The sequence below is a fragment of the Belonocnema kinseyi genome, chromosome 5 (genome assembly GCF_010883055.1).
Source record: "Belonocnema kinseyi isolate 2016_QV_RU_SX_M_011 chromosome 5, B_treatae_v1, whole genome shotgun sequence".
NCBI classification, from domain to species: Eukaryota; Metazoa; Arthropoda; class Insecta; order Hymenoptera; family Cynipidae; genus Belonocnema; species Belonocnema kinseyi.
Window position 1 is genome coordinate 114,603,315 of NC_046661.1, and position 25,353 is coordinate 114,628,667.

At 30.4% G+C, this 25,353-nt stretch overlaps 1 protein-coding gene across 1 annotated transcript in view; it reads right to left on the minus strand.

The window, feature by feature from the left end:
• The window catches only part of LOC117172547 (acetylcholinesterase), a 477,961-nt gene that overhangs the window by 239,324 nt on the left and 213,284 nt on the right, over positions 1-25,353 (minus strand). The gene's annotated exons all lie outside the window — the stretch shown is intronic.

The following is a 25,353-nucleotide window of genomic DNA, read 5'->3' on the forward strand; positions in this document are numbered from 1 at the left end:
AAGAGGGAGCTCTTCTTAATATTTTGACACCAAAATCATGTCGATACACCTTACCGACTGCGAGTAAAGCCACCCACGCTTTAACTTGACAGACTGTAGTCATGCCATCGCCAAATGAACTCAAACTTTTTTTAGAAGTATGTCATCATATTAAATAAATTAAACATTATATTGCACCCTAGATATCGGGCCCCCTGATAGAACAAACAAAAGCGTTTTCTTCGAAACGGCCGTCTATCTGGGTAATTCTCCACCGAGGTCAGTCCCAAAATCAGTCTAGAATCAAAGTTTGACTGTTTTTGGACATTTTATTTATATAATTTAAACAGTATATCATACTTGAATGAGTTTTATTTATTTTGACATTCTTTCACAGTATGCCATGGATTTTCATGAGTAACAACTGTCGATCGTCAATTCTCATGCCACATCCAAATCGTTTATATTCACATTTAAATTTCAAAACTGAGCGTTTGAAAAAACGTCATACATTTATTTAACGAAAAATAAATAAATTTCAACGAATACTTGAACTACGTGAATCTAAGAAAAATTATTATTTTAAGTAATTCAAATAATTTCCAGAACTATAGAGATTTATAGCCCAATGTCGGAAAACATAAATTTTTCTTCCGCCATAAAATAAAAAAATGTCTTAAGCATTCCTCGTTGGTCCTAGGAAGTTGTAAATCTTCCAGAAGTGGGAGATGGGATAAAGTAAATCTACAGAAAAATTGTTAGAAAAGGAAATTAATTTCCTAGGGTTGAATATTGTTATTTCTGTTCAAAATTGTTTGGTAGAAAATTAATCTTACAAGTTAAAAACTATACCTTTTGGTAAAAAATTAAACGAATTGTTTAAAAGTTGAACAATTATTTTAGTCGATTTATCGGTTGAGAGTTCTTCTTTTTGTTTAAATGTGTCATTTCTTAGTTCAAATATAATTTATTCCCTTAAAAATTCAATAACTTTCTTAAAGTCATTCTTTTTGGTTAAAAATTTGACTGTTTTACTTTCTGAATTCGTCTTTTTACGTTGAAAATTCAACTACTTAGTTCAACTACTTAGTTGTATCTATTTTATTATAAATTAATATTTAGGGGCTGCAAATTCAGTTCTCTTGTTAAAAGGTAGTCTTTTTGGTTTAAAAATGTATCTCTGTTGGTAGGAATTTCCTATTTTTAGGTTGAAAATGCAACTGCATTGTTAATTATTAATGCGCTTGTTTTGAGTGTTCTACTACAACGCGTATTCAATGTTCTAAACAATTTTTAATGAATGAAATTATTCTCGGGAAAATGTTGGTTATCTAGTTTGGTGAGTCAGCCTTCAATTATGACTAATTAACCCCGCCAAAAACTTGGCCTAATGGTATAATAATAATACATTTTTTGCATTCTCATCCTAATGAGAAAGTATTGGTTTTATGTAAAATTTCAATTTGTCGGTTTTTTATCAAATCTCTACGTTTTCAGACTGACTCAGTCAGAAAAAACGATTTTTACAAAGTTGTTTGTCTGTCTGTGTAGTCTGTAGTCTGTATTCTGTAGGCACGATAACTTTCGGAAAATTGATCAGTTTGGATTCTGCTTTGGCACACTTTTTTAAGGTCTAAAAAGAAGGAAAAAGTTCGCAAACTAGCTATTTTGGATCAAAATTCATAAATTGAGCGCATTTTCAAAATTTTTGAAACTACATTTCTTCAAGATTTCAAAATTCTATCTACAGTTATTCATAGTAATCAGAGACTCCAACAATGTATACTAATGACTTTTTTCTATAAAAAGAAAATGATCAGAGTTGGAGCATTTTCAAAATCCAAAAAAACAAACTAAAATGAACATTTTAGGCCAAACAACGGATGATATAAAAAAAAGTCAAAAAAAGAAAAACGTTCATTTTTTAAAGCCCTATAAGATTATCATAACAGCTTCTTTAAGTTGGTCGAAAAGTTGAAAATAACAAATTTGATCGTACCAAAAAATTTTAAAAGCACATTTTTTCAAGACTTTAAAATTATATGTACGGTTATTCGTAGTATTCAGAAACTCAAACAATGCAAAAAACAAAATAAAATGAACATCTTAAGCAAAACAACGCATGATATGAAAAAAAATCAAGTGAATAAAAAAGTTGGTTTTTGAAATACCTATAAGATTATCATAACAACTTTTTTAATTTGTTCGAAAAGTTGAAAATTCCAAATTTGATCGTACCAAAAATAATGGAAAATCCAAAAATTCCATTTTTCGGTCAAACTATGCAAGATATGAACAAAATAAATAATCTGAAATTGCGCGCCCTTGAAAGACCTACAAATTTGTAATGAATCACTTTTCGATAGGACCCGTAATTTTTGCTCATGTCGTAAAAAATAACTTTTAAAATATAAATATTTATTTTTTTTTTTTAAATGACACAAGTACTAACTAAAATTAATAGACGAAAGTTGTTCGCCTAAAAAGATCTGTAAATTTATTATTATTCATTTTTCGATAGGACGAGTAGATTTTCTTTCAATTTTATAAAATAAGATTAAAAATAACAAAATTAAAGTTTTGGAAAAAGGACAGAAAACACTAAGGAGGACAAAGGATCCTATATAGGACCCTATATGGGTTCCTGTATCAGTCCATATGCAGATGCACAATAGTTTTTCTTTAATCGTAAAAAACAAGATTAAAAATAAAAACAATAAAACAGAAACAAGGAAATAGGAATTATTATGATTCAATTTTTATGCATATTATGAATTGTAATTATATAAATTGATTGAAATGATACATGTTTCAGTGCAGCTGAGAATAAAATTTAAAGCAAAATACGAATTAACTATTAAAATAATCATGATAAATACAATTTGTACTTTATTTTGCAATATTTGAATAAGCAATTCCAGGCAGTGCTACATAAAAAATGTATTATATTTTATATATTATATTTATTTTAAAAGTTCTATGCACGAATGCGGCAGAAATGCAAAGACCGAGCGCGGAGTGCGATAACCATGAATCGCGTACCGTAGCTAAGCTCTTTTAACAAAAGAGAATTCACAATAACAAAATCGCACTGGTGCATTTTTTCTAGTCTTAATTTTAAAAGGTTTGCACAAGAATGTGCGAAAATATAAAGAATTAAACTAGAGATTCAAAATCGTTATAAAGGGAATTCTTACTGAATTAATTTCTTACAATTCTAGGAAATTCCATTAAACATAAATTAATTAAAGGCAATTCAAGAAAATGTAATTAACTCCAATAGATTTGACAAAGCTTAACTTTTTCAAAGCTCAAATATTCACTTCAGAATATTTGATTGTTTTAGAAAAAGCAATATAAATCATTGTTTTATTATGATAAACTTAATTTCCTATCGTTTTAGCCGAAATATGGATATGTCTCTAATTAATTTAAAATGTCCAATAGAAAACAAACTTTTTAATTTTTTCAGAGCGAGGGTTACATTTAATTTTCTTTGATGAAAAAATATTTCTCTATTTTATCTAGATTTATCAAAAGAAGAGTTAGAGGTCGCGAGACATTTTTTGACTAGAATTTGAACTAATAACATTTTTAATTTTTTTTACTTCTCATTAAAGTTAATACAAATGTTTTCTTCGTATGAAAGTACCTGAAATTCGACCAAAACTTAAGTCCTGAATTTTTCAGAAAAATATAGGACAAGAATGAATATTTATGAGAATGATTGGCCTTGGCATTGAAAAATATAATGTTTACCCACAATTAAATTGCCGAAATTAACCTAAAAACATTTTTTTGGACGTGAAATGCAGATACAATTTCACTAATAGTACACAAAAATAATAGTGATTATTAATAAATTATTCAAACAATTTAACCCACTATGTTAGGGTCCATTAGTTTTAGCCTCATCTCCACCCTATCCTGTGTACTTTTTCCTGAAATGTCAACAAAACATTTGAAATCTTAATCAGAAAAGATTCTTTTGCAAATATAAAGTTGCACTTTTAACAAGAAAAAAGGTTACATTTTTCCAAAAGAGATGAACCTTTATATCGAAATGACGAATTTTCAACAGGAGTAGAAAATTTGAACAAAAAAGATTTTCATGGTCAAAAAGCCAAACTTTTTAAAAAACAGCTGAATATTTAGGCAATAAGACTTTAACAAAAAATCATTTTTAAGAAAGTAGTTAAAATTCCAACTACATTTCATATTTCAACAAAAAACTATCAGTTGCATTGTTAACAAAAATTTGATTTGCTGCAAAAAAGACGATTTGAAAATATATATATTCACTTTAAATAAGATAGTTACATTTTCAACCAGAAAGATTAAGTTTCCAAAATTCTATAATTTTCAAAAAAAAATCATAAATTTCCGGAAATTGATCAAAGTATTTCAAATTGAATTTAAGGGAATTCATGGTAATTTATCATATTTCACCTTAAAATAACCATGCATGACCGAAGATTTCAATAAATTTTCGGACATTTGTAGACATTTTTTTATTAAATTTTGGGAAATTTATGGTAAGTTACCATAAATTACCTGTAATATTTCCATAAATTATCAAGAATTTAATAAATTTCTGGACATTTATAGACATAATTTGAATTTTTGGTAGTTTATGATAAGTTAAAATAAATTACCTGTAATGTTACCATAAATGATTACCAATTTCAAAAATTGCCGAAAATGTATAAAAATGTTTGAAATAGAATTTTGGGTAATTTATAGTAACTGAGCATATTAACCTGTAAAATTACCATAAATGGCCGGAAATTTACAGTCATATTTAAATTGAATTTTAGGCTATTTATGCTAAGTTACCATAAATTACCTGTAATATTACCGTGAAAAATGCTTCGTTTATTCGAGATCTAATAGGGCTGAAATCATGACTGCATTTCGAGAAATGTTCAAAATCATACATTTATTATAAAAAATATCTAACTCGTACTGAAAACGTAAACTCTTCAAAAAAAATTCCCTCTTCTCCCCCTAGGTGCATAATACAGTACTAAACCAAAATTAAAACGAGTTTTCAATATAATAGTATAATTTTCAACCGAAGAAAAGAACTTTTTTTTAAAATAATGAATCTTTAACTAAAAATAAATTTTTTTATTAAAGTCATTTAATTTTCGACCATAAATTTCTAGAAATTACCATATATTAAAAAAATTGGTTTTTATTGTTTCTCAAATCGAAGATTTCCCGCATTTGTTAGAAAAAATATCGTGTGCTACAGGAGCTAAAAGTAGGCAGTTGAAACTCTTGTAAAGTTTACAGTACTTGCCATCGTCTCATCTTCGGATCGTTTCCGACTTGTCTTCAACTCGTTTACAGCTAGCCTTCGGCTCGCCCACAACTCCCCTTCGATTCGTCTCTGGCTCGTAAGCTAACTTCACATTCGTGTAAACCTGCCTACTTTCCGCACTTGTAGCACAATATACTATTTCAAATCAGTACAGAATAGTTGAACGAGTGCAATAAAAACTCGTACTTAAAAAAATACATCGCGATGGACGTAGGTAGAACCTCCTTCTTTTTGAAGTCGGTTAAAAACAAGGGCAATAGAGCTTCGGATATCTTTGGTAATTATTATTTTGAAAAACATGCCGGAACGTATGTCCGTTCTTGAGAAGTAATTATTAAGTAATACGTTTACATTATCCGTGTTTCCTGAATATTCCTAAATTTTAGCTCTGGCATTATTGTAGATTGAGGTTAGCGGAGGCTATCGAAACATTCCGAAAATGTTTACTTTTTTCTTTCCTTAAATACAGTAAATTATAAAAAATATATTTAACATAAAACTCATTTTAATTAGATCCAAGATTATTCCGAATATTACTTTACAATGGAGTATCTAACCGTACGAGAAAAAATTTAAATGGTTCTGGTGTATGGAGAAGCTGGAAGAAATCTTAATAATTCTGTCAGTCTCTACGCTTAGCGTTTTCCAAATAGAATTTCGCCACGTGCTTCATTTTATCGTACTATTACAAAATTTACTACCGATGGAAGTGTTCAACCTAAAAAAAAGACCCGTACAACAACAGTGACTGGAAACAAAAATGAAATTGCTGTATTAGCTGCAGTGGCCAATAATCCTCATATTAGTATACAAGAAATTGCTCGTGATTCCGGAATGTCTCAGTGCAGTGTTTGGAAAATTTTGAAACGTAATCAATTTCATCGGTATCATGTCTCTTCACATCAAGCACTTCATGGCGTTGATTTCCAAAATCTGGTAGCTTTTTGTCAGTGGGCACGTGAACAAATAAAACAAAATGCCAACTTTTTGCGTTACGTATTATTCTCTGACGAGTCGTATTTTACGAACCATGAAATAGTTAATGGCCACAACATGCACTACTGCAGTATCGAAAATCTGCAGTGGCTTCGTGAAGTCGAACACCAACGTCCATGGACTGTCAACGTATGGTGTGGAATAATTGGCAATAAACTGATCGGTCCCCAGATTATCGAATGCAGCTTAAATGGTCCAAGATATGAGGAAATTTTGGAAAATAAACTGCCGATGTTGCTTGAAGACTTGAGCTTAGAAATACGGCAGAATATGAGTTTTCAATATGATGGTTGTCCGGCACACTATTCAGCGGTAGTGCGAGAAGTTCTTGATCGTGATTTCAATTGTCGCTGAATTGGTAGAGGCGGTCCTGTAAATTGGTCTGCAAGATCGGCAGATCTTACTTCACCAGATTTTTTTTTGTGAGGCTATCTGAAAGCCAAAGTGTATAAAGAAAAACCAGCAGCACGTGAGAATATGATTGACCGAATTATTAGTGCATATGCTGAAATTCAAGAAGATACACTTCTCCGTTGTGTAAATTCATTTGAATTACGGATTAATAGATGCATTGAAGCCGAAGGTCATCATTTTGAGCACTTACTTTAATTAAAAGATGATTCTCTGAGTATCTCCAAACGTGAGAGGCGAGGGACTCACGTTAATCAAGCACCCCTAATAGTGAGAGGCAAGGAGGCTCTCGTTAATCAAGCACCCTGAAGGAAACAGAAAACTGCTACGTCCTCGTCGTTGTTCCTGGGTTAAGCTAAATGTAGTAGTTTGTTTTAAGACTAATTTTGAGATTTTCAGAACCGTTAGCATGCATTCTCAGCAACAGTAAACAAATGAAGAACACAGCAGCAGGAGCAATAAAAAATATTCTAGTTTTGCAAATTCCTGAATCTCAGACGGGGGCTCTTGCGGTCTTTAACAACAAGCCCTTCTACCACTTTAAACAGGTTAACTTTAGGGTTGCCAGGCAGGGGCAGGAGGAGTCTGCTGGTGTAGAGGAAGATCTGATGAAGACCTGAATGACTGTTCCCGGTCTGACTATTACCCAAATGAACTTGAATCATAGCAAAGGCGCCTCTGCAGTTTTGCAGAGGGGCATGGCTGTGAGGCATACAGAAATTTTGCTAATCGATGAACCCTGGATAGTTCTAGGTACCATTAGAGTTTAAGGTGGGGCCAGTTTTTGTTACTAGGACCCCAAAGCGGCCAATCCAAGGGCTTTCATACTGGCGAAGGAAGTCAACTGCTTGAGCTATGTTCTAGAGCTTTGTTGGTAGTAGTAACGGATCTTAAAGGAATAGGAAGGCTAGGCATGGGATCGGCATACTTTACATATGAGAGCGCTACAAATCCACCAGTGGAGGTACATACCCTGGTGAAATACTAGGGGTGAAATGCTAGGGTGCGATACTAACTCGCACTATACTTTCGGAGGCAGCACGGACGTCAATTCAAGAAGTAATGATCTAGTGGAATACCTAATCACCACTTATTTAGATATTCTTTATATGGAAAACACCCGAACGCTTCTTAATTCGATCATAGAGGAATTTATTGACATCGCTGTTTGTACCGGTAGTTTTAGAAATAACATAAAGAAGTAGAGAGTTTCAGATAAACCCACTCTCTTAGATCACTCACAGATATGGTTCGAGTTGAAATCCAATATTCTCGTCGGCCCTAAATGAGCCAGAAATCTAAGAAGAACGGACTGGGATCAGTTTTCCACGGAAAAAAGAAGTGCACTCTCAGAGTTGCCCAGGTCAATTATAGACGTGAATGCCCTGGAGATGGCGGCAGAGATTTTCATGGAAACCTTGAAATCTATTTATAACAGAGACACACTGCGGGAATGGGAAGTTCAAAGAGCTTCGCAGGGAAAACAGAGAGAGGTTCAGACGTTCCAGTACTGGCAAACGGAGGAACTATGGACCTCTTTTACGACAAAGGGAGATGAATATAGGAGTGCAATACGTGAGTCAAATTATGAAAGTCGGACAAAGTTTTGCACGGACATCGAGAGAGGAGCAGAAACGGCTAGATTGGATAAGCTGGTTTCTCGAAATCCGGATGCTATTCTCGGCACTCTGAAAATGCCCGGCGGGGGATGCTCAGAGTCTGACAGGGATACCTTGGCTCACCTGATCAAAGAACATTTTCCATACTATACGAATTTCGGAGAAGAGGGGACGACACCTCCGAGGCAATCATTTGGAATATGTGCATAAGTTGCACAGCCGAAAACATGTAAATTACTTACATCCGGTGCTATTGAATTCCATAGCTCAAAAGTATCTTCTCTGTAGCCTTTGTAGGTAGTCTATTCTGTAGATAATTGGCTGTAATGACTGACCCACCCCAGTACTTATTATCTAGATTTTAATTAAACAGCATACATCTTGACATCTCGAGAAGTGACCGATTTTTTCTCGCTGCGACTCCATTCTGTTGTGTTGAATAAGCTGCAATTAATTGAATTTGATTTCTTCTCCCTTTAGGTATTTATGATGTTCATTACTCAGGTACTCCCCTCCTCGATCCGACCGAATCACTTTTGGTTTTTTATTCAATAAAGTCTTCATAGCTTCGACGAATTCCTTAATGAGTCCACTTGTCCTACTCTTATATTGCAAACGATGAACTTCCGTGTATCTGCTATAGTCGTCGATGATGGTCAGAACGTACCATTTTTTTCCCGATGTTTGTGTTTGCATCCGGCCGCAAACATCTGTGTGAATCAGTTCGAGGGTTTTCTGAGACTTGGTAGTCGATTTCTTCGGAAAGGCTCCTGATGATTTTCCCTTTAATGCAGCATTCACATACTTTTCTTATTCCACAATCCTTAATTGTAATACCAGAGGCTAACCTTTTGTCCGCTAGGTCCATAATTGCACCCGGATCTCGATGCCCGAAACGTATATGCCACGAATGCTGACAATTTTTATTGTGCCTATCTTTCAATTTAATGATTACTTTATTGGATTTTTCATTTTTAACTACCTTCAGTTCGTAAAGTGCAGAAGATGAAACTGCCGTACCCTTTATTCGCACATCCTTGACGTTTATGATGGAACAATCATCCCCTTCAAATTCTACTCGAAACCCATTCTGTGTTAATTTTTTCAACGTCAATAAGTTTGATCCTAGCTTAGGCACGTACAGAACATTTGAAACTTTGACTGTCACTTTCTTTCCCTTTACAAGGAAATTTAAACTACCTGAACCAACCCTATGAATTTCGACACATTCTTTTTCATCCGCAGGCTTTACAAAACCTTTTCTATTTTCTTCAATTTATTTAAAAAACTGTTTACTGTTTGACATGTGTCTGTTCGCTCCGGAGTCTATTACCCAAACATTCTTTATTTCTTGAGCCTTCAAACCTTTTGCTCGGTAACAGACTTCTTCCGAATCTATGGGATCCTTAATTTCAAAAACTTCACTTTCTCTTGCTGCATAGGAAGCATACTTTTTATCGTCAGATGTAACTTTATTGGCCTTTTCCTGTTTCTTCTTCCAGGCCTGATACTTTCAGCAATCCTTTTTGTAGTGACCTGATTTCTTGCAGAAAAAACACTGGCTTACTGAGTTTGAAAATTTTTCTCTACCACGAACCTTCATAGCAGCCTCACTTTCACCTTGAAATGTCCCTTCCGTACTAGCCAATTTATTCTCACGCCTTTTATAATCATCGAACAGTTTACTTTTCATCAAATTCAATGTTATATCATTGTCCGAACGACTTTCTAAACTGATCATTAGGGTTTCGTAAGAATCAGACACACTGTTTAAGAGAATTCCTGCCATAAATCTGACTTTGCCTGTAACATATATAAATGCGATCCGATAAAATTGGAATCATTTCAGGTTATTCAAGAATTTGTATTTATTATAAGTACAAGTAAAACATTTTAAAAAGTTTATTGCATCAATTTCTGGGCAGAAAAAATCATCGCGACTCTTAAATATTTAAATATTCAATAGATTTTTAAAGGTTTTAAGTTAGTGCCACGCCTAGTCTCGATTCATTTCAACCCAAATTATCTTGCTATGTTGAGTTTTAATTTGCTTATTTCTAGGATGGGTAACAATTATTTTATGAGCAAAAACATAAAAAAATTGCTGAAACTCAATTTCCCACAAATTAAATTTTTTTTATTCAACACGTTTTTTTTTTTTGCAAGTACGTATGCAATAAAAAAATGAATAAAATGCAATAGCTATATATTGAATGAAAAAAGTGAGCAATTTATTTTCTTAATAGACAAAAAGCGATTTTTTGTATTCAAAAATTTTTTTGCTTTTGTTAAAGTGTCATTTTCAAATTCGACTAGCATGTATGCGAAAAGGGAATTCACTGTGATCAGCCAAAGATGCCATTCAGGTATATGGATAATTTTGAGGAATATTTTATCTACATCACAGCTTACAAATGGAGGATGTACACAATTCTTATAGTTTTTCGTATTCTTTTTCACAGCTTCTGTGAAGTCCACGTTCGTTAAGACTATTTATCATTACATAGCACCATGTATATGTAAAAAGGCTGCTATTAGCCAAGATTCCTAATAAAACATTAAAAAGCTTCAGGTCTGTTACAATCGTTCCTTCTAAGGAGTTAAGATTCCTTTTAGACCATTGTAGTGATACTTTTTAATTGTTCTCTCATGCAAGAATGCACATTTTTTATGCGTTAATTCTTGAACTACTTAGCACATACTCCATCTTCATATTTTTGACGAGTTTTACCCGAAGTTCTTCGAAGCTCCTCGACTAGCTGTCGCAATTCCACATGTTGTTTTGAGACTGAGATTAAAGTTTGTTCAAATTTGCAAGAAATCGTTTGCAGAATGTAAGTATTTAAAAGATTTTATCTGATTTTTTGCGCTGCATGTAATTATTACAGGTTGACCACCATGAGGTTGTTTAAGCGACAATGTGTCAGTAGATGGTTTTTGTCATACTTCATTTACATATTTTATGAGATTCTCGTCCCAGGTATCCTTTTACGATTAGGTGAAACTATCCCTTTGCAAAGTTTCCCAACTTCGCAACTCGTGGAATTACTACAAAAAGACAAAGGTTTAAATCACATGGGACATTGAAATTTGATTTTGTGATTTTTCTCAGAAGATTTAAACACAAACACTATAACATTTTCATCACGACATTAAAAACCATTAACAATTGTTATGGAATAAAAATAGATTCAATTAGTGAACTGCGAGATGACGTAGCGTACACTGGTGGGGGGCGAGTCAGTAATTATAGAAGAGGGGATAGCACTCTGATCTGCCCGCAGTTACACAGTCAGTCGAAAGTTAACAGCGAATAGGTAAACTGAAAAATGGTAACGTGAGACGGCCCTCATAGTGCGCGTACGAAAGAGCTAATGTTCTCAGGCAGCTAGCTGCGAGTTTAACACTAAAAATTGTATTCCTCGGACCAGTGACTTATCTCCATTAAATAAATTGTTTGCTCTATTTAATAAGTAAAAGACATTTGCTTAGTCCAAATTAACGTGAGTTATCAAATACTTTAACACAATCTACTTAGTTAATAAAGTATTCATACATATTTACCGATTGCCTATTAGTTGGTTTCTAAATAAAAAGAAAATTTTTGACTAACAAATTTTTTTTAACTTCAGTATAAGTTGAGCACTTTTTATATTTATTTTAGTGTTTCTGCATTCTATGAATGAAAAAATGTAAAACTGCCAAGAAAACCCAACCTTACTTACAGAAAAATTGTAAACATTTTTAAAAATTTTTAAATTAAATTTGTTTGAAAACGAGTCTAGAGATTTTTTTGTCTTAAAATACATGTTACGTAACTGCAGATAATTCCTATGGAGTAAGATATTTCGAGTTAACAACTCTAGAAATTAGTTTAATGGTAGTCCTTAAATACAGAAATGCTTCATTGGATTTAAAAAAAGATTTCTTTTGATACCAGAATGCGTGTATTGATAATTTTAAAAACAAATTCTAAATCTGCTTCCCTATCTTTTACTTACTTACGTACCTCAAATTGATAGATCTTTATACGAAATACAATCTCCAGAGAATTTATGTCAAGTGACACTCCCGGAGATAAATCACTCGCAAAAAAGTTCAGATTTAAATCGATTACATACATTATTCTCGTACTTATAAGATGTTTCCATAACTAAATAGTTAAATTTCTTTTACAACTTCCGGACTCGGAAGGAGTTAAAATGTCAAGTTATTTTAAGCGCGAATGGTACTCGGATGGGTGACCATCTTCTAAGTATGACTGGATCGTTTATTGGCTGCAATTCAAATGCAATCACTGATTGTGATTAAATTCATACAGTTATTCTACTATAAGTCCACCTTACACGGAGAGAAATTTCAAGAGATACTTGCACGGAAGCGCATGATTTCAGAGCTACAATTTTTACGCGATTTAAAGTCTCGGTGTGATCTAAAATCATAGAATTCGAGACCTGAGAATAAAGGGGCGTGGCCCAATTCCTGAAACTTCGAGACCTATGTTTTAAAAGCAAGTCTTTCTAGATCTTAGTTATTGCGGCGAAGCGTAATAAAATAAAGAATAGTGCTGTGAATTAATCTCCTGAAATTTCTCTCCGTGTAGAAAAAGAAAAATTTTCGCAGGCCTTCACGAACATCACTTCACCCAGTGGAGTGGAGTCATCTGCCGGTATATGTTACCCTGCTAAAGGACTTAAAAGATAGTTTATTTAAATAGGCTATAATGAACCAAGATGACAAGAAAATAATATTAATATTTTCAATAAAATCACAAATGAGTCCTTTATTTCGAAAAATCTTCTTTCAGTTTAGCCGAATCAAAAAATAAAGTGGTTTCGCTTCCATGACACGTGAATCTCGTTTTTAATTGTCGCAGTTTAAACTTTCAGAGAAAGACGAAAATTTCCCTTTTTCTATATTTTTTGTCTTATTTCATCAGATATAATTAAGGTGGCCTTTTCTGTCGTAAGGTATATAATTCTTTTAATTGCTTCTCTCAAGAAGATCGAGGACAAGTTTTCTGGACATTCTGAGAAAAGACAATGGATCCTATTCTTCAAAGATGCCGTTTAAATTGTGTTCAGACCTCGACACCTTATATTGTGCAACAGGAAGGGTTTTTTTCTAAAAAAGAAACTGGGTCAGGTACACTTAACTTTTTCATTCCTCAGGGCTATTTCTTAGGCAAATCCGCGTATGACTGGGTCAAACAATGGGATGCATAAAAGCACCCTTTTTTAGTTCTTCTTTTATCTAAAAAATTTTAATTGATAGGAAAATTAGTTTTATCTTTAAAAATACGTCCTTAACTGAAATTTAAGGATATTTTCTCTAGAATATCCATCTAAAGTGCTTGAATTTATTTATAAATATATTTTATTGATAGAATTCAGCTTTGAATACTAGAATTCAATTTGTGAAGCTATAATTGTATTAAATTGGATAAAGTATTTGAATTTCTGTAACTCAATTCGACAAACTAAAGGTTCAGAACATTTTATATTCTATAATTCAATTTTGATTTTGAAAATCTTTTTCAAATTGCTAAAACCGAATTTGAAAAGCTTGAATTCTTTTTAATTTATTGAAATTAATGTTTTATTTTTAGCGATACAATGAAAAGTTTTCAATTAAATGGCTAGAATTTTCTTTTTAAACAATTTTTCTCGGTTTACTGGAAGTCAATTTTAAATAATAGGATTTATATTGGAGTTGATAAAAGTTTTTCTTACATTATTTGTATGAAAATTCAATTTAAATTCCTAGATTTGATTAGCTGAAATTGAATTTTGATTTTTATAACTCAATCTGAAGTGCTAAAAGACAATTTGAAATGTATGAATTGAATTAGAGTGGCTCAAATTGAATTAGAGTTGTATTTCAGTGCTTGAATTGAGTTTCGATTACTAGAATTCCATTTTTATAGCTTGATTAATTGAATTAGGTAGAACTGTACATTATTTGCTGGATTGCTAAGAGTCAATTGTTTCTTTAGCTGAATTTAAATTGAATAGATAGATTTTTTTTTGATTTGTCAGAAATGAAATTGAAAATCTAGGATTTTCCTGTAATTTGCTCAGATAATTGTAAATGAAAGAAATTCATTGGAACTGCTATAATTTTCTTTAATTTATTATAATTGAATTTTGATATCTAACAATCAAATTCGATTTTCTATAAATGAATAGCTGGAATTGTATTTAGTTTTTTTATAATTTAATTTGAAGAGTTAGATGCCAATTAAAAATTATAAAACTATATTGGAATGGCCAACAATGTATACAAATTGTATTCAGTGCTAGGATTGAATTTTGATTGAGAGAATGAAATTTCTATGAGTCAATTAGAATTTCTAGGACTTGATTTATATAATATTTAAAATGTCAATTCAATTCTGAACCTTGCAAATTAAAAAAATGTCGAAAGTATGTCATCAAAATTACAGAATTTTAAATTGTAAAACTAAAAACTTGCATAATTTTTATTTTCAATTACAAAAATTAAAACCTTTTTCATGTTAAATGCGAAAAGTCAAGATTTTGATTCTAAATCTTTCACATTGATAAAAGTTTAAATATTATTTGTCAAAATTAAAGAATTTTTAGTTGTTAAACTTAAAACTAACATGTTTTTAATTTCTAGTTTTCCAAGTAAAACACTTTTAAATTTCAAACATTTTAAACACAGAGTCTTACAACTTTGAAAGGTTTCGTTTAACGAATTTTAAATTGTAATTCTTGCATGTATGGTCCAATTTTTTCTAATCTTCGTGCAAATCGTAACCAAATTTGTTTGAATTCACAAACAAATTAATGCGTTTTTCGCTTTTTGAAAGCAAAAAAAGTTATATTAAAGCGTTCGTGAAGTTTAACACGTTTATTTTCACGTTTTCCTATTAGAAAAAGCACGTCTTTGTAAATTTTATTTAGAGTCTTCAGTATCAGTTCAATCGGATTAAAATCAAACAATCTTTTCACATTTAAACAGAGAATACGAATAAAAATTTACTTTTTAAACATTATCCTCATAAGTCTGTTTTATAGGGTACCTAATAAACTCATAAGTTCAACATTGGGGTTTGCGAGTATTTAGCACAAATTTGTTAAAACAATTTATCAATTTTTATGTTATTTCCTTAACTTTTCCGAAGTTTTCAACTTACATTAAATTTTTCAGTTAGAGCGAGACGAAAATGAACTATATTTAACACAGATAGCTGTATAACCCATTTATTATTAATAATAATAATTTTATAGAATAATGCGAGAGAGCTGTTTTTTCCACTAAAATGATCTATTTCTCATCCATTTATTCATTAGAGTGTGGTAATAAATGATTAAAGTTAACCAAATTAATTCTTGGATCAATTTATTGTTATTTTTAATAATATTCTTTTTTTATAATGCTACAGACATGCAATTTTTTCTGTAACATTCCAATTTTTGTGTACTTTTCACTTCATAAGCTAATAATGAATTCAAATCAAAAAACATAATTATTAAAAACATTTTTTATTGTTTATAACTATCTTCTCATAGAGTAATGTTAGAAAGTTTCAATTTTTCCTGAAATATTTATATTTAATAACGTTTAAAAAATATTAAGACAAACAAAAAGGCTCTTAGTACATATTCCGAATAAAAGATACAGTCAATATGATTCATGTAGAAAAATTGAATTAAAATAATAATAATAATAATAATAATAATAATAATAACCTCTAAAAACCCAGAAAAAGAGTACCGATAGAAATTTTATTATTTATTTAACATTTCCATTTTAAAAGAATGAAAATCTAACCTTTTAGTAACAGTTTTAATCTATCACCTGTGCGCGGTGCTTTAAATCTGCCATTTCCCATTCGTTAAAATGCTGCGGGAATAGTTTTGAATGAGACTGACTAACCTGAAAAGATTCCTATGGGCAATCTACAATTCATTAATGTGCACATGAATGGGTCGAAATTCAACATGAAATGGTAATTCAAAAGATCTCACCCAATGGTAAAAATACGCTTTTTAAATTTGAATCAGCGATAAGTATACGGCTAATTCAAATGAGCTAAATTTCGCTGACATGGTAGCGTATACACGCTGATTTAAATTAGCGGTATACTTATCGCTGATTCAGATTTAGAGAGCGATGCGCATATGGCAGTCTTAAATGAGCGTGAATCTGTCAAGTAAAGTTTAACGCAGATTATGTTCAACTGAGTGGAATATGCAGATTACAATCTGAAAGAATTAAGTTTTTCGAACGAGAAATTAAAGTTAAAGAATATTATAATATATTATAATTCATGCAATAATTCATTTCTAAAATCAATAATAATGAAGTTTTCATTCTTTTTTCACAATAATTTAAATACATGATCCTGAGCAGAAATCACAAGATATATACTAAAAGCGTCAGTGTCATTCACTTTATTAGGTGTACATGCTAATGGCCGCAGTGAGTGTACGGGTCAGAATCAAATCCGCAATCTGCTGATATCTGCTTGTATCCCAAACATCCAGATGTCTATGATTTCAATTCCCGCATTTCTGAAAAGATAATTTCTACAAAATAAAACTTAAGTTATAGCTTTCGTGAATTTGAGATTGATGTGAAGTGAATGTGAAATTTCATGATCTCAAGATTACAGCTTATTGATTTTTTATTTCTAGTGATAATGAAATTGTATACACGTTAATTAAAAGATAAAATTTAACTTTTTGACGTGCGAGATATATAAATAAATATCCAACACTCAGATATATTGGGATGCAAATATGTGAAAAATAATGTTCCATAAAATCTATTCAATTGCCTGAAAATAGCCTATGAATAAAAGTATATTATGTAGGTCAGCATTTTTTTGATAGCTGCGAATTTAACTTTTTTTTAGTAAATCAATTAAACTATTTAAATGAGAAATTTTTCTATTCATTGAATTATTTTCTATCGATCGTGAATCAGATAATACTCATTCATAAAAAATTAAATCCTGTTAAAAACCTCATTTTCTCATTAAAAAAAGTAATGAGAAGCAATCTGAAATTTCAGTGAAAGGTTGTTTTTTTACAATTTCTTTTCTAAATTCTCAAAAAAGATTATGACAAATTTTTTCATGAAGTCGCTGACTTTCGAGAAACAGCTTTCAGACTGTAAAATTTCAAAAAGCGAGTGAAGTAACGTTCCTCAATAAAGGCAAGGAACCTTTAGGAAAATTGACATCGTAAAATTTTTGTAACTACCACAAAGCTGTTTAACTTACCTCAAAGATGGTGTAGAAGTACCTTGCAAACACGCTTTTCTTGCATTATAGCTTTTAACTGTCAATAAATATAAAACTGTTGATTTAATGTCCTTTGTGTGCAATACAGAGCCCATCAAAATTCCGGTTTAAAATGAAGTCACGTTCAGAAGTTTTCTTGTTTTTTTCAATGTAAAATCTAGTATCATTTAAAAATGAAAGTTATATAATGAAGAAAGGTGGTACCGTACAAAACTAGACTAGGGGCTGTCCATAAACTACTTTGATTTTCGCTACCAAGAGATATAATTTTTTCGTCACGAAGAAGAAAATTTAAATCCGAAAGAAAGAATTTGAACAAAATAATAGTACTTTCAACAAGATAGATAAATGTTTACCCAAATAGCTCAATTTGTAACCCACTTAGATGAATTGATAACCAATATGATTAGTTGTTTAATAAATGAGCAATTCGAAGAAAAAAATTGATTTTCAACTAAATACAGTGAAATTCTGAGATAGGGCTCCCTGATATAGTTCTCCCGAGAATTGATGCCACGCCGCAATCAGGAGTAAAAGAAACTGCGTAGGGTGAACAGCGGTCGTGCAGGCGTGAACAAACAAAAGCGTTTTCTACGAAGCGGCCCTCTATCTATGTAATTCTCCACCTCCTGCAGCCCTAAATTCGGTTCAGTCCCCGAGTTTCACTATGCAACTATAGAGTATAAGCTTTTAACTGTAATTGTAACAGTTAAATTATCGGTCTGAAAAATTACTTTTCAATCAAAATAAAAAGGACTTTTCAACTAGTTGACTTCAACGAAAAAAGACTAATTTTGAGGAAAGAAATTGAATCCCAAAAACAAATAGGTGAGTTTTCAATATAGAAGATTAATTAATTTTCTATTCAAAAGAGTGAATTTTCGACAAAAGTGTTAAGCTTTCAAGCTAAAAAGTACAATGTTATAAAAAACAGTTAAATTTTAAAGCAAACAAGATACATTTTTAACGATTAAAGTGAAAAAGATGAATTCCCAATCATACTGGTCAATTTTCAAATAAAAAAAATGAAAGTTCAACGACAAATGCCACCGTTTAATTTTCAGTTTCGAAAATTAATTTTAAACGGAAAGATAGTGTATTGTGTTACAAGTGCGGAAAGTGGGCAGTATCACACGAGTGTGAAATTTGTTGTACGAGCCAGATACGACCCGAAGATGAGCCGATAGCAAGTACTGTAAAGTTCATATGAGTTGCAACTGTCTACTTGGTCTGCGTAAGAACGTAGGAAACGTTCAAATTGAGAAACAATAAAAAAAGATTTTTTGAAAATTCATGATAATCTTTATAAATTTATAGTAAAATTACAAAAAATTACCTAAAATTTCTGGAATTTTTTTGTGAATTATTAAATTATCGAAAATGTTCAGAAATTTAAGGTATCAAAATATTTTTAAAAGAAGTCCATAAATTCACGGATTTCCAGTCAAACTTCCACTCAGTATTGTATGTGCATTCATGAGTCGTTTATGGTAATTTATCACTTTCGGTTTGTAAAAATCAGTCTCTCGAGTGTCCAGTCATAATGAAGTGATGCTATGGTTCCAGCAGTCATGGAAAATAATTCTAAATCGAAATGCGCCAGTTTAACAGCAAGAAAAAGTAATCTGATTCGAACGGTGCACGTGCAGCAGTTAGAAAAAGTCTTTCTATAACTGCTTTTTACCACGGTTCTGGAATTAGTCATTTCCCGCACGCAATACATGCTTCGAAAAGCATATATTTCGTGTATGCGTTACAAATAAGATTTTTCAACCACTGTCATTCAACCAAAAAAGACCAATTTTTCACAAATAGTTGAATCTTTGAACAAAAAAAAAATATTTTTATCAAATCAGAATAAATTTCCTACCTAAAATGACAAATTTTTACAAAATACATGGATTCTCTACCAAATAGTTTAATTTTCAAATAAATTGAAACAAATTTTTAGCAAAAATTGGAATAATTAAATTAGAACGTAAACAAAATTAATTTTTTACAAAGGAATAACGAATTTTTAACAAGTAGTTAAATTTTCAACAAGAGGCCGATCTATAAGAAAAAGGAGCTTTTAACAAAGTAGATCAACTGTCAAAAAAGTAAATGAACTTTCAATTTAAAAAACTGTTTCGCTTCACAGTTGATATTTGAACCAAAATTTAAGTTTTAATCAAAAGTGGTTGGATTCAACCTGAAAAAACCAATGTTTAACCAAATCTTTCAATTCTCAACAAAAACAGATTAAATTTTAACTAAATCAGCTGAACTTTCAACAAAGTACATGAATTTCTAACCAAATAGTTGGATTTTTGACCAAAAATATCCATTTCTAACAAACAATGGAATTGTTACATTTTTAGTTAAAGAAATTAATTTTAAAAAAAATGCATTTTCAACAAAGCTATTAAATTTTCAACCAAAAAGATGATTTTTTAAGAAATAAGAATGATTTTTACCAAAAAAGGCAAACTTTCAAACAAATACACGAATTTTCAACAAAATATTTAAATTTTCCGTTAAAAAATGATTTTCTAACAAAAATAAAAAGGAATTTTCAACTAGCTTACGAATTGAACAGAAAAGGCGAAATATTAACAAAAAACTGAATCCTTAAAAAAATATATGAATTTTCAACATTGAGAAATAATTAATTTTCTACCTAAATAGGGAAATTTTCAAGGAAGAGTTAAGATTTTAAATGGAAAGTTTAAAGAATTTATAATTCTAGTAATTTAAATTGATGTTGTTTGGAATATTTTCTTAAGTAGTTCAATTGTCAAGACTTAGAATTGAAAACTGAACTTCTCATCTTGAAAATCATTCAAAAATCATTCAAAAATTATTTAAAAAAAAAATTTATTTTAAACTCAATTATTTTAAATATTCAACATAAAAAATTAAAGGAACTTCAACAGAGTTGAGTAGTTAGTTATTAAAAGTAAATAATTCACTGAAAACTAATGTTATATGTAACTTTTAGGATAACTTCGTTACTTTTGAAACAAGTTACATGTGACACAACTGTTTTACGAGTTCTTTAGTAACTTGCAACTTTATTTTTAGTTACTTTAAAGATACTTTTCTTTTTTCAGATTCATCCTGTTCAGAAAGGTTTATGATTTATGCTTTACTTATGGGTAGAAAATTAATCTTTTTTGGTTGAGCATTAAGCTATTTTTGTGTAAATTCGTCTTTTTTGTGATTTTTTTCAAATTAAAAATGTTTTTTGGATGGAATAATATCAACTATTATATTTTTCTTTGAGAATTCATCCAATTTTTTTAAAAGTGCAAGTGTTTCTTGTAGAAAGTTAAACTAGTTTGTTGAAATTAATTTAAAAAATGTTCTTAGTAGAAACTTCATTTGTTTGGTTGAACATTCAAACTATTCTGTCAAAAAGTCATCTATTTCGTTGAAAATGCAATATTCTTACTTGAAATGTTAGAAATTTGAAGCGTTACAAAATGAATCAAACAAAAGCTATTTTGTCCTTAATTCAATCAATTGTAAGCATTCTTTTTAAATTTATGCAAATAGTATTTCCAACTATTTTATCAGCCGAAAGCTATGCCTTGCGCAGAAGCGTAAAATAAGGGAATAGAATTACTAGAATTAAATGAGTTAGTAGTGATTATAACTTGAAATTCAATATGAAAACTTAATTTTCATCGCTGTGAAAATAAAGTCGATGAAACAAGCAATTCTAGCGATCTTCCAGTTCAATGTAGGAAAAAAAAACTCGTTCAAAAATTTAATACTGCAGAATATTCCGAATGACATGTCTCTTGACATATCAATTTGAATTTTATTCAAAATATACATTGATGTTACTTGGCAAAAGATATTGTGTATTTTTTCATCTACTTTAACTAATGCCTACATATTTATTTTTAAATTAAGTTTATATAAATTATCGCCATAGTTACTTTTATTTTCAAATTATAAAATATGGAAAGAGAAAAAAGTAATTTGTTAGGTAACTTGAAGTTACCTTGTCTAGTAACTCTAACTAATTACAGTAACAAGTAACGTAACTGTAAGAAGTTACTCAAAAAAGTATCCTACCTAACACTGATCTTCAATTGTAAATCTTCAAGATAGACCTATTTTTAAAGATGTTCAAAATTTGATGAAAATCTTATTGTAATATAAAATCTAACATTTATGTAGAAATAAATTAATAATTTATGATTAGTAATGATATCTTACAGTACTTTAAAATAAAGAATATATTTCAATTTCATAATTAGGCAATTAAAGTAAGAAACGTCTAATAAGTAATTAAATTTCGCAACATCCGAGATTATCTTTGGAAATGGAAATGTGTAAATTGTTCATTTCCTGAAAGTTTGTTCAAGAATATTTTCAGCTCAGACATTCATGAGTTATAAACAACACCTGATTCCATACACTTCGGGTGTTGAAAGCTAGTTGCTGAAGGCGTGAATTCTTAATTCCTAATTTCTGCATGACGTGGTAAACACATCCCTGGTCATTCTCGACGAAGTATGCCTCCGGGAAATTGAAATTTCAAAAAATAGCTTAGCTGAGATGCGTCTAGTCTTTTTTTTGGGGAAGGCACATCATTATTTTAGTTGTCTTTAGAGTAGCGATCGTTAAGTGGTCTTTTAAAATCTATATAATGTCACGCTATTTTGCAGCCTTTGTCACACTTCCTCTTGTTCATCATAGATCATCATATGAATATTGAACAACCCAGGGTGACGTTCAAAATCAAAACATTTTTCCCCCTCCCTTTTTGAAGTCAGAATTTTTTAAACTCGTTTATTAAACATTTGAAATAGAAGAAAAAGCATACAAACGTAATATTTTAACAGACTAAACAGGCCAAAATGCTTTTCAAACAAGGGGAATAGGGCGATTTTTCACAAAAACAGGGGCTTAGTAGAGAATATATTCTTTTAAATAAAATTAATTCATATGTATCATATTTCAATATTGAGTGAAATACGATACCTATTAATTAGCTATGTTAAAAAATGTATTCCCTTATTAATCCTGTTTAAGATTTAAAGTCGAAATATATTGCCGAAAAAGATACATTTTCTACCAACGGAGACAAGTATTTAACGAAAAACAGTTGAGTATTCAAAAAATAAAAAAATGTATTTTAGACTACATAATTGAACCTTCAAGTAAAAGAGGGAAATTTCCAAAGGAATATTTAAATTCGCAAACAAATTCTTAAATCTTCAACCAAATGGTTAAATCTGCAAACCAAAAATATTGCACTTCCACTAAAAGAAGTCAAATTTGTAACCTAAAAAATTTAATTTTAAAGAAAAAGATGATATATATGAACGAGTAATATTGTAAATGATATTAAAACAAAAGAATTTTAACAAAAATGTCCAATTTTTAATCAAATAGTGGAATTTTTAACAAAATACTTAAATTCTGAATATTATAGAAACAATTTCGTCGAAATCATTAAATTATTCAAGCTGCAAAGATGAATTTTTAAAGCAGAATATGAATTTTCAACATAGAAGATTCAATTTCGACCAAAAAGAAGAAATTTTAACAGCGTACATGAATTTTTGAACAAATATTTACATTGTTCACCAAAGATATGAATTTTCAACAAAAATGTTCAACCTGCCGTCGTAAAAATGAATTTTGAACAACGTTTTTGAACAACAATTTTGAACTTTTAACAAAAAAAGACAAAAAATTAATCTTTAACCAAAAACAATAAAATTTGTGATTAAAAAAGATTAATGTTTTACAAAAAGATGAATTTTCAACCAATGATATAATACTTGACATGAAAAAAATCATTTTCAACAAAATATCCCAATTTTCAAATCAGAGTTAAATTTTCGACAAAACAATTAAATTCTCGAAATGATAGTTGCATTTTTAAGCAACCCTTTGCGTTTTTGAAGCTACAAAGATGAATTCTGAAACAAAGGATAAGATTTTTAAGCCAATAATAACTATTTTTACCAAAAAAGATTCGATTTGATCAAAAGTAAGATTTTTAAACTGAAATTAAGAATCTGCTAATAAAAAGAAAATGAATTTTTACACTATGATTAAACTTTGAACAAAAAGAAGACAAATTTTCACGAAAAAATTTAAGTTTTCAATTCGAAAATATGACGAAAAAGTTGAATTTTAAACTGATATTTATCAATTTTTTATAAAAAATGGAACAGTTAAATTTGCAATTCAACTAATTGATTTTCGACAAAAAAAACGATTATTCCAAAAAAGGGATGTATCTACTACTGATAAAATTAATTTTTAACCTCTTAATTCGAATTTTACCCACATACTTGAATTTTAAATTAGCAAGATTAATTTGTCTATCAAAAAAGACTGATAGACGAGAAAACACATAAATTTTCAACAAACCTTCTGAATTTGCCACAACAAGCAATCATGTTTTAACCAATAACTAAATTGTTACATTTTCATTTAAAGAAATTAATTTTCTATAAAAAAGGGTTTTCTTCTACGAAATCTTTAATGAAGTTGGTGAACGTTAAACCGAGTAGTTGGCTTTTCGACCAAAAAGATGAATTCTTAATCAAAAATATTCGTAATGAAATTGTTGACTTTCTAAACCAAAAAGACGAATTGAAAAAAAGTCGAATTAATTTCAGATATGTCCCAATCACAACCTGGGAGATAAATGGGATCGAATGGGATATCCCGGTATATGCGATTGCTATAGGGGGTATCCATCCATTTTTGTATGAAAGATAGTAAAACAAGAAATGCGTTTCGAAAAATTATCTAAAAATATAGAGTATTCCGTAAAAAATCCAATGTAAAAATTGTTTGATTTTTGTTGTGAAAAGAAGGTGTCTTTATTTTATTTAAAGCTGCGTCTTGGTTCACAAAATCCCTAAAAGTTTGATTGGAATCTGGCAAAAGTGTCGAAAATATAAGAAACTAAAAAATGATATATCTCCTCAAATAAAACTTTCTTTGGCAAATTATCTGGCCAAAGAATATAACCTACAAATCAGTACAACTTTGCAAGTTTCATTAAAATCGATTATGTCACATGCTATGTTAACCCCTATCTCCCTTTGTCACAAATTGTCAAAAAGCATGTTACCTACGTCACACTTGTCAGTATGAATTAGTTTTTAACGCTCCCGAAGCACAAAAGAATTTTTCATTGAATGTTCAATTCTAATGAATTTTATTTATAATTTTCAACTAAACTTTTTAACCGGGATGAATATGGCAAGCTTTTTGAAGAAGTCCATTTAACGATTCAAGAAAGTAAAAAATTACTATTCTCGATTTAAAATGTGTTTTCCGTTCCCCTTTCTATATCATTGTTTTATTATTCATTCTAATGGGCACTGAGAACAATTCGAAATGTTTCCCTTACCCGTTTCGTTTGTCTCGTATTCCCAAAAGTCGTTTCAGCTCGAGGTGCACTTTTCGTGTCGAATGGAACACATTTACAAGAATTGGTGTGGGAAAAGCTGTAGAGTACGAACCTTCTGTCCTAAGTGTAAAACAGTACAAGCGTTCTCACGAAAAATTTCGTTCGACACTTTAGAAAATAAAAAGGAATGAAAAAAAAGATAGCGGAAGGTTTTACTGCTGGTGCCACAATTGAAATCTTTCTAGATTTGTTCGTTTCTTCGTATCCCGGCTAAAAATATTGATTACGAGATATAAAGTACATTTTTGAAAAAGTAGTTAACTGAACTTAAGTTTTTATGAGTTTTAAGCCGTTAAATAACACATTTTTC